General features: G+C 40.4%; 1 protein-coding gene across 6 annotated transcripts in view; it reads left to right on the top strand.

The window, feature by feature from the left end:
* Nucleotides 1–21002, top strand: part of LOC103180464 (methyl-CpG-binding domain protein 5) — a 103976-nt gene that overhangs the window by 1058 nt on the left and 81916 nt on the right. The gene's annotated exons all lie outside the window — the stretch shown is intronic.

Genomic DNA, 21002 nt, shown 5'->3' with positions numbered 1-21002 from the left:
GGGAGAGAGATGGGGTGGAGGGGGGGAGAGAGGGAAAGGAAAGGTAGTCTGGCTCTGGGAAATGGGGTATAATCTGGTTTAAAGGCTCCTATTTATCCGCCCCCTCATTGCAGGCCACAGTCATGCCTGACTGCTGTTTACAACATCCCAACTTCAGACCTACCAGACATCAGACCCATATTACCATTTATTTCAGTTTGGTCAGTTATGCCCTCTCCACCCCCTCCCCCCCCCACCACTGGAGTATTTGAGGACAATGAGACTTGATGTGGTGCTGAATTTTGAATAATATTATTCACAAATGATCAGTGGCTTCGAATCCGTCCATAGGTTCCAGATTCTTCTATTCTGTATTTTGATCTGTAGTGTATCTTCAAACCGAACAGTGCAATATGACAAGCGATAGTGTGATTAATGGCATGGAAATTTAACCTGCTAATATGGCAATAGAAATGTCTAGAGTTGGAGGAATTAAATGTCCCAAACACAGACCATTTTATTGTACAGTTCATTAGGATTTCAGGGAGAAAAGGGGAAGTATCTGATTAGACCACTGAATGGTTCAGTCAAGGCCAAAACCATTTAGAATTATTGTATGCCTTTAATCTTTTCATTTTCACAGTAACTTTAACCGAGTAATAATGGTCCTAATATTTAAATAGTACTGTACATTTGTTGCTTTCCTCCAAAAAAAACATTGTACCATGATAAATGTGTAAGCAGAGATTGCTGTACAGTTTATTAAGCTCAGACATGAAGTATATACTGGTAAATGATTAAATGGTTAAATGTGATTGTAGATTTGAAGTGCAGTCCTTACATTTCGCCCACAACATATAGTCAATTCACTTTACAGTATATTCCGTGAAGCGCTTTGAGACATCTCGAAGACTTGATAAGGCGCTACATCAAACGCAAGGATTATTTATTATTTCATTTTTAAAAATATTTGCAAAAATACTGAATGTTAATAGTTTTAGTAATTTTATCCAAAATGTAATGTGCCTCTTCCTAGAACTGTAATATACTTGCGTTGAACTATATAGTATGCACCATATGTTGCCCTTTATTTGATTTTCTACATCTTATTCGATGGGTGATGCATAATACACAGATTCAGGACTTGTTTTTATAATTGTTGAGTGATGTCCTGCTGGCAAATGGGTTATTCATGGTGCTTAAACTGGCTGCTGTTCCCTGAAATATTTACAGATTTTCGTTTTTGTTTTCATAGTGTTTTATTTGAATGTTTCAATTAAATTTACTTCAATTGTCATGGCAATTCAAAAGGTTTTTTATTTTTAAAAAATTACAGAATGTCGTTACTTTCTTCCAGAAAATTTTGAATTTATCTTGAGAATTTGCTTGAATGGGTAATTTTTCTAGTCATAGGAGCCCTTTTGTTAGAATATGGAGAATGAAAATATGCTCAGCCTTCGAAATGTGTAGCGTTACAGAAGTCTATGGCTTTTTCTAGCAGTTTTTTTGAGCAAATCGTGTAATTCATCTGATCAGGCACTATCAAGCTGGGGGTTAAAATTGGCAACATGCGCCTTCACACCATTTTAAAAGAAAATAATTCATATTGTTTGCAAGGGACGAGTAATGGAAAGGTGGTGCTCTTTTAGCATATTATTTATAATGTAATGTTCAGCTAAGTTATTCAAGATCTCTGTGACGTTCCTGATTTTCCTTTTGCTAATGCGTTTCCCCCCCCCCCCCCCCGACATCATTACTTTTGTCTTTCCAGTGCACAGTATTGAAAAGAGAGTAAAATGCAGCATTTGTTTTTAAAATTGAACTTATAATGTGTGAAATGACTTAACGGTATTTATCTGATATGAGTGACGTATATTTTCTAACATTTATCTGCAGCTATCTTGGCCAGTTACCCATTCAGAAATGCAGTAGTGTTTTGCCTGGTTGCTATAGTAATAGAGAGGTAGGGTGGACTTCATTAACCACAAGAATTGGTTTCAAAGGTTTCCTGTAGAAGAGTGAGGTTCGTGCATTTGTAACAAGGAGGTAACGTGCAGCACATTGCTGGAGATTGCATGTTGCGAAACACCGCGGTCGTGGTTAACATTGCTTTTAAGTGATTACGTAGTTACACCATGAAACTTTTTTTCAAAAACCTCTCCTTTTACATACAGTACGGTTTCACGTGATTCGAAACGCTCGTAGCGAGAGACCGCAACCACCCATTGTTTTGTCTTTGATGTCCGGGTATGAGAACCGCCCGCGAGTCAGAAGGTTGCGAGTTCACATCTCACTCTGGCGCTTGGGATCTCGCGGTCTGGGCTGGCAACTCCAGCATGGTGCTGGGGGAGGGGGTGCTGCACTGACAGAAGTGCTGTCCTTCAGCTGAGACATTAAAACAAGGCCCTTATCTGTCTGTTCGAGTGAAGATCGCACGGCACGATTCAAAAAAGTGAAGGGAGTTTTTCCCCGATGTACCAGCCGTCAACCCCCAGATAAAACTGGTTATTCGATGCATGGCTATTTGTGAGACATCGCAGTGTCCAAATTGGCCACCATTGTTTTCAAATACACAGTAAAATCTTGAGTGCTTTGAGATGTCTTGACGACATGAAAAAGCGCTGCATCAAATGGAAGGATTATGATTTATTGCTATGATCCAATCTATGCGTAGCTCCATTTTCAACCCTTGTGATCATTGGAATTTCTTTCGATGTTTTTGCGTGAGTAATAACGATTATCTTAAATTGTGTCGTTCGAAGGTTCTTGTGGGGAACAGTACCTTAAGCAACACATTGAATTCTGCCCAACAATACGTTTAGAAATGGCGACACAACCTCTTTCATCCCATCACACCTGATAACAGGCCGAAGGGTCTGTTCCTTGGTTGACAAATTCAGATTCACTCCAAATTAACCAGTTTTGCTTGAGAGAGAGATTTTGCACAAGTGAAATGTTAATGTTTTCCATGAAAGTGCTCACGAATTCTGATGCTGATGTTACTTATTGGAACGGAAATTTAAAAAAAAACACACGAAAATAGCTTGCCAAAGGTTCGTTGAACCCTTTCTGATGGTGCTGGCAAAAACACCAAAAGCTGTGCCAAATCCAGTGCGAGTGTGCACGCTCGCTGAGCATTTACAAAATTATATTCCTGCTCGGTTTCAAAAAGTTTGACGGAAATTCTAGAAGGATTGGACACCACGATTTGATTTTTAATTGGCGAACCGTACAACTGGTACAGATCTTGTTCTGATTTGTCAGTCGGTGATTTTTTTGGAAAAGTTGTTTTTTTGAAAAGATGTCCCATTTATCTTCTCCCCCTCCCCCACTTAATCTAATCTAATTTGTAATGAATCTGTTTCCCCAGCAGTAAGTAGGAACCCGGTTGTTAGTCGATTGGCGGATTGCTTTTCTGAGAGTAATAATCCCCTTTTTTTAAAAAAATAATAATTTGGTCGCTCAATCCATGACTGTTTGTGGGACACTGCTGTGTGCAATTGGCTGCTGCGTTTCACCCACAAAATATAGAGTCAATTTGAGGCATCTCATACATCAAATGCAAGGATTATTGTTATTGAATCTAAATTGTCTCAATTGCTGCAAGTAGGTTTGTTCTTATGTCTGCTCAAAGTGGCTATTGGAACAAGGAGTTTCAAAGTACAATATAAAGTAACTGGGTTTTCCCTCTTGTTCTTCAAGGCTGCTTTTCTCCCCCTTTAGACCAATCCATAGATTGATATTTTATATCTGTGAAAATAATGGGATTGCAGATGTGGAGAATATATCAAATGCCATATGGAGCATCACACTTGGGTCACTGGAACAATTGGAAACCAATAGGATTGTGGATCTTTGTTCATGTAATCTACGAGAGCTGTGGCCACATCTTACGTAGAAAGATGCATTTTCATTTCCTCTTATTCAGATACACACCAAAAAAAGTCAATAGATTAAAAACACTGAACTGAACATACTGAAACTGGCAAACGAGAAATGTACTCTTTCGAGCACAACATATTCTCTAGCCGTTCAGTCGAAACCTGTAATGTTTTAAAATAGATGTTTGTTGTATGAAATGGAGATTATTTTGTATTCGAAAGTGACAGCACCACAACGACCCACTATTTTTAGCCACATTCAGTGAGTAAAACAAACTGCTATGTGAGTGTGCATGTGCATGCTTCCTTTCCCTTACTGATCCCATATAAATGGAACTAGTTCATGCAGTATACAAGGTGGAAACCACACAATCGCACATCTACTATTCACCCACTGTTTGTTATTCCTCGAAACATTGCCTGGAGGTAAGACTACTACGATTTATTGCACCTTCCACTATGAATTAGAGAACAGAAACCATAATTCAGGGTTCTAATTTTCTACGCTTTAGAATATTGCGAATAATCTGGACACCACAATCTGGATTCATACTAATCTAAATCATACTACATGCACAGGATCACTTGAGAAGTTTATATGAAGAAAGCCCTTTGGCCCATTTGATGTCATCCTACCTTGCCATCCTACCACAGCAACATCAGGCTGTTTTTTTTAAGCTTTCTGACCTCAACAGCCTTTTGTGGGAGCTTCTCTCAGTCTTTAAATACCCTCTAGGTAAATAAATACTGCGCGATATCTCTCCTGAAATTGTCTTTAACAATCCTAAAACTCTATCTTCTTGTTTTGCTGTCTCGGTACACAAAGGTCAGCAGTAGGACTAAGCTGTGTTCTTCAGTGACTGTAAATCACATTTATTTCTTCTGAATTTACAAAGAGCTCTGTTTAGGCCACCATTTGTGATCGTCATGGTTGTCAATTTCTAACGTCGATAATGACTGACAAAAAAAAACATTTTGGTACAACAAGAGTTGCCTGGAAAGTAGCTGTTTAAAAATGTGTGTTAGAACTTGGAACGGCGAAAGGCCTTTGTATCTTAGTATCGTTGGGTGTATAATTGAAACCTCTATGTAAAGTGTGCATATTTTAATTTTTAAGAGGTTTTTTATAATGACAATGCAATCAATATTTTTTCTTTGTGGGGGAAGATACACACTCTCCATTCCATGAAAAAAGTCTCATTTCACCATCTGCTGCTATATTTCAATCTTCATGTACTTTGGATGATGCCGACATAGAATCAGAGTTTGCAATTGCTATTTAAAATATTGTCGACTGCTCCAATTCTGGCAAGATATTCAGTAAAGATAATTTGTCTGGGCAAAACTGATTTTGCACAAATGCTATTGTGGACCCACTGCTGAAATATAATTGGAAATTTGCACAATATTGATGATGCGCTATTGAGCACTGTTCCCTGATGCGTGCGTCCAGATTTTAAGGCGAGTATCACCAAGATCCACAAAATGAAATTCAGGAACACTTCAGTGGGTGCAATGAGTTTTTTTTAAATAACATTTCCTTTTGAAATTCTAATAATTTGAGCAAAATCGGAGCAGGTTCTGTAAGATCATTCTCTCTGCAGAGACAAATCCTCACTCAATGCTAAATACTGAGCGTTTAGAAAAATAAAATGCTTTGCATTGCTGGTGGGTGTATAATAATAATAATAATGATCCTTGCATTTGATATAGCACCTTATCACATCGTCAAGGCGTCTCAAAGCGCTTCACAGAATATACTGCAATGTGAATTGACTGTATATTTTGTGGGCAAAACGCAGCAACCAATATAGGATATTTCTTTCTGCTATTTGTGGTAAATGAGCAGATCCAGTTTTATTAGCCTGATCAAAATTGTATTACTCTGAACCTTGTAGGAACCTTGGCAAAACAAAAAGCTGGAAATCAAATGTCGAATATTTTGAGTTTGAGCAAAGGGAAAGTAGGGATGACAAAAGATTTTTTTTTTTAAAAAATCCATATGTGAAATGTTCAGTTTAAAATGTGGGGACATCATTTTATTTAAGAAAACAGTATGCAACAAGGTAATTCTTTTTCAAGCAGGTGATGAAATATCGAATGGAATAAAATTATCATTGCATTAAGACTAATTCAGTGATAGGTTTCAGACCAGTTTAGGCTTTTTGTGGAATTCAGATTTTTGTTTTCATGGATGGATTATGAATGTTTGACTTTTGCATTTATTTAATTTCTTCTTCTTTAAAAAAATTAAAAGTTTGAACAACTGCTTGAATATTTGTGCAGAACAAGGCGTAGAAATTGTACGACACATTCGGCCCACTTTATCCAGATTGGCAATTCAATAATTCGGCAAAATAACCGGCTGAGTATAGCAGAGCATTGGGCAAATCAAGTCTGGAGGTGACAAGAAGGTGTGCATGAGGGTTTCAGTTGCATTGGGGGGTGAGGTAGTGGCGGAGGCAAGCAATGTTGTCGAGATGGAAGGAAGCAGGCCGAGTCGGAGACTGGATGGAATATTTGAAGGATTATTGAGGGTCAGCCAAAACACAGAGTTTCTACAGAGTTGCTGTGATTTGAAGTTAGCGCCAGGGTGGTTGTTAGTCAGCGTCTGGGGTGAGGAGCTGCTAACTGAAGCTGAGCAAGATAGCCTCCGTTTTGTTGACATTGACTTTCCATCTCCTTCTGAGTAGAATGGGAAAAAAATCAACACCTTCAGGAGAGGGGAATGAGAGAAACTTGGGGTGACATAATATTTGGTGTAAATATTTTCGTAAATTTAACGTTCTTGACTGTATATTTTTGGGGTGAAACGCAGCAGCCAATTGCGCACAGCAGCGTCCCCACAAACAGTCGCGGATTGAATGACCAAATTATTATTATTTTTTGAAGGAATTATTACCTCCAGAAAAGTGTTCCGCCAATCAACATCAACCGTGTTTCTGCTTAATGCTAGGTAAGCTGTGGCGTAAGGTAACATGCCCAACATTTCGCCCTGCCGGGAATCAATACCAGGTCCTCTTGCTTGCGAGGCAAGTGCTCTAACCACTGAGCTCTTGGACTACATTTTAACTATGATAACAATATTGTCTCATTGATGATGCATGTGAAATTGAAGAATAAACTTATTTTGTACGAGTGAAAGAGAATATTTAGGAAGCTGCATTTCGAACATGCACATCTTCATCCAAACCATTTTGCGTTTATTTACAAAAGGGATTTTTTCAGTTCTATCTTCTTGGATTTGTGCAGAGAATTAAAAGAAAATAGTATATATAGAACATATTTAAAACACCAGTACATTACTGCTCCCAATGGTGGTGCACTCCAGCATATCGTACTTTGTCTTTGCAACTCTATGCTAATATTCTTCTCGGTTATTGTCATTTGATGATTGGCGTAGCTCTTGAATATGAGTACAGATTACTCTCTCTGAAGCATAAAAAGCTAAACTGGGCCTACCTTTAAAAACAATTGGAATATGTCTGCTTGTTCCAAAGTTTTGAAAAAGTCTTCTTCCCTCTACCCCTCCGTTTCGCCCCTTCTCTGTCTGCCTTCAAGTCCTGCCTTAATGTCGACCTCTTCTCCAGTGCCTGTGGTCACCTCCCCCTTCTCCCCCGCTCAGCATTTGACCTGATTACTGTGAAGTGCTCATAAACTATCCTACTTGAACTATCCTACTATCTAAATGAAAACTGTTTTATTGTACACTTTCAACATATTCAGCATAAAATGAAATCCCAACAGCTACATTTTGAAATGCTCTTAAACTTGGATGTTTTTCTGCAAAAGTGTTTTTTTGACTTGTTTCCGGTTATAAAGCTGTGAAAGGATTAAAAAAAAAGTTTGGCAGCAAATTAGTTGATATTCAAGTCCCAACAATTCTAGGATTTCAGTTCTGTTTCTGGTTGTAGTATAACCAGTGAAATCTTCTAAATAAGTGCTAGTGAGTATCAGGGGCTGCCACTATCTTGACCCATAACAACAGTTTTGCAAATGGAACATTAGCCATTCCAACAATCTTGTTTCGCTCACAAAATATACAGTCAATATATACACAATACATCCAAAATAGACAGTAAATCCACTTTACAGTATATTCTGTGAAGCACTTTAAGACGTCTCAGCGATGTGATAAGGGGCTATATTGAATGCAAGGATTATTTTGGTTTTAAAGTCCTTTATAAAATTAATAAATATGCTAGGAAAAGCATGTTTCAATATAGTTAACATTGGGTGTATATTTAAGAAATGTGTGTGTTTGTTTACGGTGCAGAAGAGAAAGGGGAACTTCAAGAAATCAATCCTTAATTAAGTCTTCTGACTCTGGATACATAAGATTCAATGTAATATCAAGTGCTATAGTCAGCCTCGCATGTTGGATATGCCTGGGCTCTGTCTGAATCTAAGAAACTAGGTCAGGCTGCTGAATGTTGTGCTAAGAGATTTATTCACTGGCAGACATATCTGATGTTTCACCTAAAATGTCAGTCCAGTCCTGTCCGAACTTAGGATAGTGGCTTGTGTATTTTTTTTAATCTTCTGCTTAGTGCACCACCATCTGCTACGTGGGAAAGCCTGGAAGATTAGAGTTTTGAGGAAAGTGACGTTTCTGTAATTCTGCTTCTTGAGTAAACTGTGTGTGTGTGTGTATATATTAAAAAAACTGTGTAGATGTCAGCCAGAATAACCAAATTTGTTTCCACCACCACATACGTCTTTTAGCTTTACAGTGTTGTAGAATTGCAAATTGAAGTTATTTGTTAAAATGCTTTTATTAACTAATATGGCTGACTCGTATCTCCATTAAAGATATTTGTCATCCATCGAATGTTGTTCCTTGGGATAAATCAGATGAAGCTCTCATTGCAGCTCGAACAGTTTGAGGAGCTGAGTTGAAGATCAGAATGATCATATCAATATTCCTCTGGATTATGTAGTGTATTGTTGGAAGGTAATACTGTTTTATCTGAGTTAGAATCACATTTTGTTCCCAAGTTCTTTACTTAGACTGTGAATGAAATGGATTTTGACCATCAACTAATATTGCAGGTTTACAAAACAAATAAGAAGAGTAATGGTAACATTCTGTCGTGCCCAGTCATGTTGCCCGTTGAACTCAGGACTGTTTTATCTGTTCAACATCCACTATCAACAAAGAGATTAGGTTTTTGTATAATTACTTCATTACCTGTGGTGAAGTCTCCATTTCCCTTTTGTCGTTTTGCCCGTGTTTCACAACACTTTTCTTGTTGTGATGAACACAAAAGAGGAAAGCAGAAACACAGGCTGTCACGTATTAATTTGGTGTACAATGCGCTCCAATGTTGGAGTAAATCCACCATCAAGTCCCTAATGCTAAATTGTAAATTCTGGACCCTGCAATGATCGCGTTAATTCTGGTACCTGTGGTTTACGTGGAGTCACGAGATAGATTTTTGTTACAAATGTCACAGTAACCTATATTTTCTTCAGAATTTGTAACAGTAATAATCCTTGCATTTAATATAGCTAGCGTCTAATCATGTCGTCTAGACGTCTCAGAACCCGTCACAGAATATGTTATAAAGTGAATTGACTGTATATGTTGCAGCGAGTTCTGATGTCTTATAGTTCCTTTATTCACCTTGTTTGTTTTGTTCCTTCCTTTTTTTTCCGTTAAAAAGAAATCGAGAGCATAGGGTAATCTCTGAGTCCTAACTTCTGACGGACTTCCATATTTTTGTAAAGCATGTTGTAGCATTGAAAGTGTTTACTCGCAAAAGTTGTGCACTCTCCAGATACAACAAGGCATCTTGCAGATTAAAGCTTTTCTAGTCAACTTTTTAAGTGGATGACATTTGGCAGCGAGGTTTGTGGCGTTGGATGATCAAATTCCTATGCAATGATTATTTCTCCCTATTAGAAATCGTATTTAATTTTTTTTTAAACAGAGATGCGGTTAAAATGATGGATGTATTTCAAAAAAAATGGTCACTGTGGTTTTATAGAAGTTGTCAGTGACTTAAGCTTATTTATGCAGTTCTGTTTCTTAGGTATTTGTGCAACAGGCAAACATTTTCAGAGGTTGCGATGGACCAACATTTTCAGATGTTTAATCTCTTGCATTGACCCATAACCTTTTTTCCCAAACCTCCGACTGTTCCATTACTCCTCCATGTATTGTGAACGTGCATACTTTTATTCACCACAACTTCTTGCTCAGCAGATCGAGAAATGTTCTCCGAGACAAAATTCTCCTCGCATTACGATTCAAAACTTTGTAACCTCTTGCTACAACAGTCACTTCGTTATGATACATTTTGCTTATCTCTTAAAGTGCCGGGAACTTTAGTGAATAGTGATCAGGCAGTGAAATTGACCATCTAGAATTTGGAGAACATCGGTCTCTTAAGAATCCATGAGCCACATTAATGACAGCAACATACCTACCATTACAGGAGTGTGGAGTCCTGTAGCGTATTGGTTAGAGCACTCGCCTCACAAGGGAGAGGATCTTGGTTCGATTCCCGAGTAGGGCAAAACCTTAGGCAGGTTACTGTTTACCGAGCAGTAAGTAGAAACCCGGTTGTTAGTCGATTGGCAGATTGTTTTTACGGGTGTAATAATCCCTTAAAAAAATATGGTCACTCAATCCACAATTGGCTGCCACATTTCGCCCACCAAATAGTCAATTCACTTTGCAGTATATTCTGTGAAGCAGTTTGAGACGTCTCGACGACATGGTCAGGCGCTATACAAAATGCAAGTATGATTATACAGCACAGAACAGTTTATTACATGTTATTTGCTGGCTGTCTATGGCACCATTATTTTATTAGCACAGTACATTGTAATCTGATTTTGTTTCTTTACCCCTCGTGTTGATAAGCATCACCTCTCCTTTAATTTTTGAATGCTCTAGTTACTGCGCTCAGTATTTCCCTCAGTGTGCCGTTCGTGCTCATCAGAGTTGTTGGCCCTCAATTGATTTTGGTTCCAAGACTCTTCCCTTTTCCTTTGAGTTTTCACTGGGGCGTTGGTATAAAAATGACTGAGCCTCACTATTATGCCGTTCCGTTCGCAGCTTGTAACGTTTCAGTCTGTGTGGTGATCTGACTGTTAGCTTACATTAGTTCAACAGATTCCAACGCAGCCTTAAATTAAAAGTCACAGTTTGCCCGCAAAATCAGAATAGCGTTTAAAATAAGGTAAGTGATCTGCACCGTTGCAACAAAATACGTCCTCCTGAGAGTGAGGAAACACCCAAAGTTTTGAAAATTGTTTCATGCATTGTAGCACTCGCAGATTACTGGCATCGTTTAAGTTATAAATCGCGGAATCCTGGGCAAGAGTCGGCCAAGAGGATTAGTAAACCTCTGACATTCTAAATGATTTCTGCCAAAAACAAACCGTTTGTACGTGCACGGGTTTGAATGCTCACAGTTGTTTCCTGCATTCGGTTACGTTAAAGCAGAATTAAATGACCTGCATTATGCATCACCATACCCTAAACCTCTGGCGTTCCCCGGCCTCTCTCCCTCTGTCTCGCCTCTCTCTTTCTGTCTTTAAATCCCACCTCAAAGCCTACATCTTTGACCACAGCCAGGATCATCTCCCCCTTCTCCCTTGCGCAGCAACAAGCACCCTACCCTCTAAGATGTTATTCTATTTGTAGGCGCTATATAAACGGTGGCTGTTGTTGTTTGCCTTACGTCTAACCTTACTGTAAAGCGCTCTGAGACGCCGTCCGGCGTGGAGCGCGCTATATAAATCCAAGTTGTTGTTGTTAAATCTTTCAGATCTACATGTGGGACCGAGTTGAGGGCCCATTTATTACAAACAACAATTTGCATTTATGTAGCAGAAGGGGATCTTGGAACGCTGAACAATGCTGGCGCTTGACTCATCTTAGTTATCAGAAGGCCCGGCGATCGGTGAAGGGGTGAGGAAGGAGAGGGCCTTGGATTTCGTGTCACAACTGATGAGAGCAGTGGGAAAATCATACCACTCCTTACAGCTGAGTCAATACTGTATTTGTTGAAGTAACTAGTTCCAATATTTGCAGTGCTTGCTTGTGTGTGTATGTGTGTGTATCAAAAATGTTATTGGTGACGGGAGACTTGTGCAACAAAGGGTCGGGCTTGAAATTTTAATCTTTGTTAAGGGCTGTATTTGCAGATGAGAGAAAAAGTTCTATGAAACAGGACCTTTTGGATGAAATTCATTCCGTCAGTCTGGATCACTTGATTCACAGAGCACACCTGTCTGCTCTAGTTTTCATAAGCTGATAATAGTGTAACAGGTGGCAACAAAACATTTTTTTCCCCCAATCTATAACAGGATAGAAAATTGAAATGCTATATTGTGCAATGGCCAATTTACAATCGCTTTTGGTGGTTTGCTTTTGGTGAACGTGCAGGATATGTTAGTTGCATAATAATCAGATTCCAGCAGTATCCCAACGCACACGCTGAGATCCCCGAGCCTTGGCTCTTGCCAACCCGCGCCTAAGACTTTCCGGAATTAGGTAAGCAGGATGCATCCCTCCAGGGAGAGAGAGAGTGTTTGTCCATTCCAACAATCTTATCTCTGGAAATTCCATGTGTAGGCGGGATGCCTTGAACCCTCAGTTTGGTTTGGATACCCTTAAGCACAGTGATGGGTTTCCACATGTGTCAGACATCTAAGCTTTCCAAAAAAAATTGTACAATAAATTCTTCATGATTTCTTGGTTCTAGTCTGTTTTTTCCCTCCTTAAATTATAATTGTTGTTGACCACGCCTTGGGTCATCCTCCCACACCCTACCCCCCTCGCCCTCTTGTTTTCGACCCCCAGCTTCGATGCAAGCCCTCGACTGTCCAGTGTCTTGGGATGCCCTCCTGACATGAAAGGCGCTATATAAATACAATTTGTTTTTCTCGGAATGCCATTCAGCTTCCCTGCACGAAGCAGAATGATTGTATCAAACTTTAGTTTCAGAGAATGACTTTGCTGAATTCCTGCTCGCCACTGTGCACACCTTCAACTGAAAGGAAGTAATGTTTCCTTATGTGAAAATATGTTTGACAGTCCAGGCAATTGTTTTTTCAGCAACCGAGCCTGATCAAATAGAAATAGCAAATTGAGTTGCACAATGTATTCTTTGTGTTGCATTAGTGGTCAGGAGGTCCTAAGGAAAGTTAGAATACGTTCTATTGATGCTGCAATCTCTTTCAGGTGTATGCAGCTTTTCCAACGACGACAACAATTGACTTTATACAGCGCCTTTCGTGTCCGGAGGACATCCCCAGGCGCTGGACAGTGAAAGTGATTGTCCCGAGCTCAGGGCTAACATCAAGAGGGCTTGAGGGAGGAGGTGGGAGGATGACCGAAGGCGCAGTCAAGGAGGAAGGTCTTGAGACAGGCCTTGAGGGAGACAAGGAGGGTGGTGGGGCAAGGAGTAGCAGCTCCAGGCTGGAGTTCCCCAGCATGGGGGCAGAAATCCTGAAGGCCCGATCTCCGATAGTGAAGCAGGCAGGCTGGAGAACATGGAGCAGGCCAGTGCCTGACGTGCACTTCCTCAAATAATATGTCATTTGTTTTGTGTGCATGCTTTCCTAAAGCATATTTTATAGTTCGGGCACATGAAATGCTTTAGAGCACCTGTGCTCCAAGGTGGGTTCAGGTTTCGAGTCATGGTTTTCCCATCCCTGTTTTCTGCACTGCTTTGGTGTAATTCATTTTCATTTGGCACTTGAACAAACGGGGCAGAATTTTACATAAATATTTATACATACTTGTCCCCATTGTTTTGTATTGGAGGTGGAACTAAAATTCAAAACTTCCTCTTTCCAGATCCTCTCTCTTCCCTTTCTGATCTGGGTCCATTTAGATTTAGTTTTTTTTTTGCATGTTTGCATCTGATTTGTGTAAAGTATTTCTTGTGTTTGCCATGTCATGTGGTCAAAAATCTAAGGTGTGTTGCAAAATAAAAAGCCCTTTGTATAGTATCTGTGGGGAAGATGGTGTGAATATTTTAAAGGGGAAACATGTTTATTGGCAGTGTATTCCACATTCTCTCAATCCTCTATATGAAGAAATGTCTTCTGATTTCACTTTTAGCAGGCTTACCTCTTAAGACTGTTACCCTCTACCAGAAGCGAGAATCATCCCTTATAATAATAATTCTTGCATTTGATATAGTGCCTTATCACATCTTCGAGACGTATCAAAGCGCTTCACAGGATATACTGTAAAGTGAATTGACGATATATTTTGTGGCTGAAACGTGGGAGCAAATTGCTCACTGCAGTGTCCCACAAACAGCCGTGGAATGAGTGACCAATATTTTTTAAGGGATTATTATCTCCGGAAAAGCGATTTGCCAATTGACTAACTCAGCTAACAGCCGGGTTCCTACTTACTGTTTGGTAAACAGAAACGTGTGGAGCTTGCGAGGCGAGCGCTCTAACCAATTCGCTAGAGAACTCCACAAAGCCTCACTGCTTCACCTCCAAATCTCTAGGAAATACAACCTAAATTTACTTCTCATAGCAAAGCTTCTTTATCCCAGATATTAATTTGAATTGCTTCAGGAAGCCCTTGAAGGCTGGTATACTGCCCCTACGGTTGGGCACCCAAAACTGGGCACACTACATCCAGCTCTGCATACAACTGCAGCAGCACAACAAGGCTTTTATATTCCAGGTTCCTTTCTTGAAAGCCAAACATTCATTTAGCTTATTGATTGCTTTCTGAACCTACTAACTAGCTTTTAATGGCTTTTGGACTTGGACCTCTAAAATCCCTTGTTTAATTCCCCCTTCCACACATTGACGCACAACAACAACTTGCATTTATATAGCGTCCTTCACGTGGGGTAGCGTCGCATGCATAACACGCCATATTATGCATTTGCCAGGACTCTCACCACCTTCTTAGAAAACCATTTGACTAGATTCTCAAATTCTGCTGGGGCCTACTTGAAAAAATGTAGCATTTAATAATAACGCGTTTAAATTCAGTGAAATGGAAAAAACTTTGACATTCATTGCACTGATGATCTGCATTGCAGATAAAGTTTGGTGAGAGATACAAGTGGAGACAATGGGGGGGAATAATCAAAGAAGTCCAATTTCTCATCCTAGTGCTGCATAAGCTGTTGATGTGACTACAAACAGGTTTTATCCAGTTTAAATTTTTTTATTGGATGTAAGAACATGCGGCTGGAGAGAATGAGTAATAATGCTGGGAAGTGTTTCTTGCTGAAGAAACGTAACCATGACAGATATCACAAAATAGACCCAGCTGTTTTAGTAGTTTGTGACACCACAGAAATTCGGGAGAATTGGTAGTGGGGTACTAACACTCAAGCCAGAGTTTCCTGTAGTATTCCAGTATTTATTATTACAATAATAATAATAATAATAATAATGTTTACATTTGATGTCACGGCTTTCATTATCAGGGGGATGTCTCACACGATATGGTGCAATGATCGTATATTTTGTACGTTTCCTTAAGAATTGGGAATTGGGATTTCACAGATTAAATTGAAGGTAAAATTTGGTCGCAGTCGTTTTGCTCTATGTATTAGAAGAAACTGAATATATCTTTACATGAGAATCCTGGTTTGGTAATTTGTTGAACTGGACCTTGTATTATGAGGTGCAAAGTTCTACCTAACTCTTTGTCTGTGCCTACAGTCGCCTCCCACCTTTTCCCTTGCTCGGTGTCTAACGCCATCCCAGAGAAGTGTTCTAATACATTATCTACATTATAAATACATGTTGTTGTTGAAAGACATTCGTGAGCATTGCAACTGGTATTCTATTCGGATGTTTTGGATAGAAACTGACTGCTGAGATTTAACTGCTCCTGACGTAGATTTGGTGATCCAGATTAATCACCGACAAACATTTAGTGCCTCCTGATCGGTATCTTGTACAGATCTCTGGTGAGTTTGCAGAGGTGCTTTGCAAATCTTTGTGGAAGGGGAGTGAAATTAGTGAGTTGTATTATTTTACGTAAAAAGTGCTTTCCCTTCTGCCCCACAGACTCCTTTCAACAGTCTTTCACTTCAAGGATTCCTGGAGCAAAACGTGTTGGAAGAATCAAAGTGATTCGACTTATGCAAGTTTGACATAACTCGTACTTTGCACAAGTCATATTAAATGTATAGTCCCAACTGATACAACTTGTGCGGAGGTTTACTGTGTTGTGTGAACGTGGACCAGAAATTAATGTGTTGTACCTGCTTTAATGTACCTCATTTGCTTGTTGACCGAAAGGAGGCAGAATTCTTTTTTTTTTCTTGATTCCTAATTGCTGTTGATGGTATTCTGTAAACTCGGTCCCTCTTCTATTTATTTTCCTCTTAAACTTGGGACTAACGTTGCTCTGGTGCCTTCAACATAACAAGTGACGGCAGTGTTTGGAACAATCACTTTTGGCTGCCGTGTTATTTTCTTTGGAGACCTAAGGAAACCTATTGATACAGACGATGTTTTAAACACTTTGAAATCTGGCTTACCTGACACTGTTACAATGAGTTGATGAGTTCAGAAGTAATTCTGGTGAGGCCTACAAAAAAAAAGAATGCAAACTTTGGGTTCTTGCGGAAATAAAAAAGTTGCTTTATCCAAATGAATTCAAGTCAGAAGTGTTAAAACTTGTAGAATAACCAGTTCTGTACATTTTCATCCCTAATATCTCAATAATAAAGCTACTCAGACATCAGGATAGCTTCATTATTCGGATATTAACTCCAAACGTCTAAAAATTTAACACAAATGAGGTGTTAATCTCTTTTCCCGTCTTTTTTTCTTTCTCTCTGCACTCCTTTAATTTTAGTGTTATTTTCTCTGCCTTTTGAAACCTGTTTTTTTTTTTAACCTTTGGTTTTGTTCCACGTTCCCACTCCCAGTGTCCCATGTGGAACTTTCTAAGAATGTATTTGGCAAAAAAAACATTTCTGAAATCCGATGTGCATCCAGTGAAATGTGCATATTGAGTGAAATGGTTACATCTTGATATGTTGTAACCATAATAACAATATTCCTTGCATTTGATATAACCCCTTCACGTAGTTGAGACATCTCAAAGCGCTTCACAGATTATACTGTAAAGTGAAATTGACTGGATGTTTTGTGGGCGAAACATGGCAGCCATTTGCGGATAGCAGTGTCCCACAAATTCGTGGATTGAGTGACAAATTTGGTTTGTGGAACTTTTTTTTAAGGGATTATTACCCCACGGTTGGCGATCCACCAATTGACAAGCAGCCAGGTTCCTACTTACTGCTACGTAAACAGAGGAGTGTGAAGTTAGAAAACTTGGCCTAAGTTTCGCCCTGCCCAGGAATCAAACCCGTGTCCTCTCGCTTGCAAGGCGAGTGCTCTTACCGGTATGCGACAGGACCATATTAAACCCAAACAAGGAAGTGGAAGCAACAACAACAATAATAAGGAGGCGAAGGAATTGAGGGAGAATATTCCAGAGTTTCGGGGCGCAGTGGCTGAATGCGCGACCTCCGATGGTGGAGCGGAGGGTGTGAGGGATGAGCAGGAAGCCGGTGCCAGTCGAGCAGAGGCGCCGGGTGGTGCATTGGACAGTGAGGAGGTGGGAAAGGTAGGGAGGTGCCAAGAGGTGAATGGATTTGAACATGAGCGTGAGGATCTTGAAGTTGATCTGTTCGGTGATGGGGAATCACCTGGCCAGAACTGGTGAGGTGTGGGTACGGAGTTTGGTCCAGGTCAGTATGCGGGCGGCAGAGCAATAAAATAATATAATAATCCTTGCATTTGATATAGCGCTTTTCATATCTTCTAGACGTCTCAAAGCGCTTCACAGAATATACTGTAAAGTGAATTGACTGTATATTTGTGGGCGAACGCGGCAGCCAATTGCGCACAGCAATGCCCCACAAACAGTCATGGATTGAAAATGACCAATTTATTATTGTTTTGTTTTTTGGAGGATTATTATTAGGCTCTGTGTGGTGTAAGGAAACTTGCCCAAGGTTTCGCCCTCTGCCTGGAATTGAACTCAGGTCTCCCACTTGCAAAGCGAGTGCTCTAACCACTGAGCTACAGAGTACTGAATGAGCTGAATTTTTTGAATAGTGGAGCTGGGGAGATAGGCGATTGATTAATCCAGGCAGGAGGTGACAAACACATACACAAGGCTTTCGGCTGCATTTGGGGTAAGGTACCGTTGGAGATGGGCAATGTAGTGGAGGTTAAGGAAGGTGCTTCCTGGTCAGGGACTGGATTTGGGGAAGGAAGGACTGCTGAGGGTCAGATCAGATGCCTAGATTGCACACTGGTTCGGTGAGTGTGAGGGAGAGCCCAGGGAGGTTCAGGAGTTCAGATCCGCAGGATTGAAGATGTTGACGGGAGCCAAGAAGTATGGCTTCCGTCTTGTCCACATTCAGCTACAGGAAGTTTGATCTCATCCAGGCCTTGATGTCTGCCAGACAAGCTGATAGAATATCAGCGGACCTGGCAGTCGATACTGGAGGAAGCAAAGTAGATTTGTATGTCAGCCGTATTTACATGTGGAAGTTTACCACGTGTCTGAGGATTACATCACCAAGAGGATGCATACAGATGAGGGAAAGAAAAGGGCCAAGGATGGAGCCCTGGGGTACCCTGCATGTGAGCGGGCAGGGGTGGGAGGAGAAACCATTTGCCGAGATGAAATGGAGGAGGTTGGTTAAGTAGGACTCGAACCATGCGAGTGCGGTCCCACTAAGGTGGCTGAGGGAGGAGAGGCGGTTGAGGAGGATGGCGTGGGCGACTGCAGAGAGATCCAGGAGGATGAGGAGGCAAAGGAAGTCCTGGTTACAGATAGAAAGGACGTTGTTTGTGACTTTGACAATCGCTGTCTCTGTACTGTGGACAGTGCGAAAACCAGACTACAGAGGCTCGTGGAGGGAGAGGTTCCAGGATTTTGGCAAGGAAGGGGCGTGTTTGAAATTGGACGGTAGTATGAGGTGTTAGAGTGATAGAGGGTGTTTTTTTTTAGGAGGGCTGTGATAACAGCGGTTTTCAGGGGTAGTGGAACAGAGCCTAGGTGACAAAGTAGTAAACACATCAACAGTTAAATAACCAGTTCTGTGCATTCTTCTGTGCAATGATGTCTGAGACAATTGAGTCTGTCTATGGGAATTTAAGGGTTAAATATCTATAGGACAATGTACTTACTTTTTGACCTATACATACATTAAACTGCATTTAAATCCAGTGCAGTAATTCTTTATTAAATTTGAGATGACTCAACTGGTGAGGGGTTATTCTGAATTTATTAATTATTGCCAGATCACATTCGTTTTTTTTTGGATTGAAACAGTAACTTCAACCCTGTCCTGTGTTACTTGTGACTCAGGTGGAAAGGTAGGGTCTCCCCCCACTATTCTAGTTTATATCCCTTCCTCATCCAAATATCCAAAATATTAAAATTCATCAGTGCACAATCAAGGCATCTGCTCTATGTCTCCCGCCCGACCCGCCCTACCATCGGTGGCCGAGCTTTCAGCCTCTCTGCCACTAACACGCTGGAACTCCATCCCATAGTCCCTTCGCTCCGCATCCTCCCTTGCCTCCCTCAAGGCCGGTCTCAAGACCCTCCTCTTCGATCGTGCCTTCAGTCGCCATCCCACCTCTCTGCCTTTCCTCACCCTACCCCACCCCTCCCCCTGCTTGGGTTCTGAGCCCTGACTGTCCAGCACCTTGGGACGTCCGCCCGACGTGAAAGGCGCTCTATAAATGTAAGTTTGTTGTTGTCATATTGTTTGTATGACTTTGCTGTTGTGAATTAGCTGCACGTTTCCATGTACAGCAAGATTCGCTTCATTTCAAATTAATCTAAATCTATAAACAGCTCTGAGATATTCATTTTATGTGAAAGACAGTATGCGAATAGATTTCTTTTGTTGTGAATCTAACACAAAGTAATCTCCCTTTACATTTGATATGTCAGGAAGATGTCTCGAATTTACTGTGAATTGGAATGACTGTATTGTTTCAAGATCCAATCAAGAAGTAATAGGGAAGGCAGCGGAAGCCCAGGTTTATTGGTCATCATGTTAATTTAGCAAGTCCTGTAGTGTATTGGTTAGAGCAGTTGCCTCGCAAGCGAGAGGACTTGGGTTCAATTCCTGGGCAGGGTTGAAACCATGGGCGAGTTTCCTCGCTCCACACGTCTCTGTTTACCTAGCAGTAAATAGGAACCCACTTATTAGTCAATTGGCGCATCACTTTCTGGGGGTAATGATCCCTTAAAAAATATATAATGATTTGGTCACTCAATCTGCGACTGTTTGTGGAACACTGCTGTGCACAATTGGTAGCCACATCTCGCCCACAAAGTACAGTCAATTCACTTTACAGTATATTCTGTGAAGCGCTTTGAGACATCTCGATAATGTGTTAAGGCACTATATCAAATGCAAGGATCATTATTATTAATTGAAATGTTTTATATGGCATGCTAAGTCAGTGGTTCTATGATCAAGCTTGAGTACTTTGACCACATTGTATGAGTGAATGTTCTGAATCTCTTTCTATTAGTGTTGAAACATAGGCCTGTGAGATTTTGGTTACACATAATGCATACATAGCACGCTTAATGCTTTCTTTTTTCAAACTCCTTATTGTCCAGAGCCATGGGACGTCTTTCCGATGTGAAGAGCGCTATACAAATGTAATTTGCTGCTGTTTTTTTTTAAAGATGATAATCACTTACTTTGCATTTCCAATATTATTACTCATGGCAGTTTTTTTCATCTCTCTCTGTGGGAAGTAATCATTCAGTGTTTTAAATCTTGTATGTGGCATGAGAACACCACAACATGGTATGGATTACTTCCTGCAGAAAGGGCTTTTGATGAGGTAGAATGGGATGGTGTTTGCAGTATTCTGGCTACTGTGAGGTTTGCTGAAAACTTTTACAATTAGTGTTCCTTTTTCTCCACTTGTCGATCAGCTTTCAAACAGGATTGTCTGGTTGCGTTCAAGCTAATTTGTGGGGTGTGCTGAACCGGTCCATTATCTGAAAAAAAACAGATGCTCAGCAGGTCAGGCAGCATCTATGGAGAAAGCAAAATGAGTTAACGTTTCAGGTCGATAACCTGAATCTTGACTCTCATTCTAACAGGAGAAAGGTTCAATCAGCGTCTG

This window comes from Callorhinchus milii, unplaced genomic scaffold, assembly GCF_018977255.1.
Source record: "Callorhinchus milii isolate IMCB2004 unplaced genomic scaffold, IMCB_Cmil_1.0 Scaffold6, whole genome shotgun sequence".
Taxonomy (NCBI): domain Eukaryota; kingdom Metazoa; phylum Chordata; class Chondrichthyes; order Chimaeriformes; family Callorhinchidae; genus Callorhinchus; species Callorhinchus milii.
This window is presented reverse-complemented; position numbering and strand designations above follow the sequence as displayed.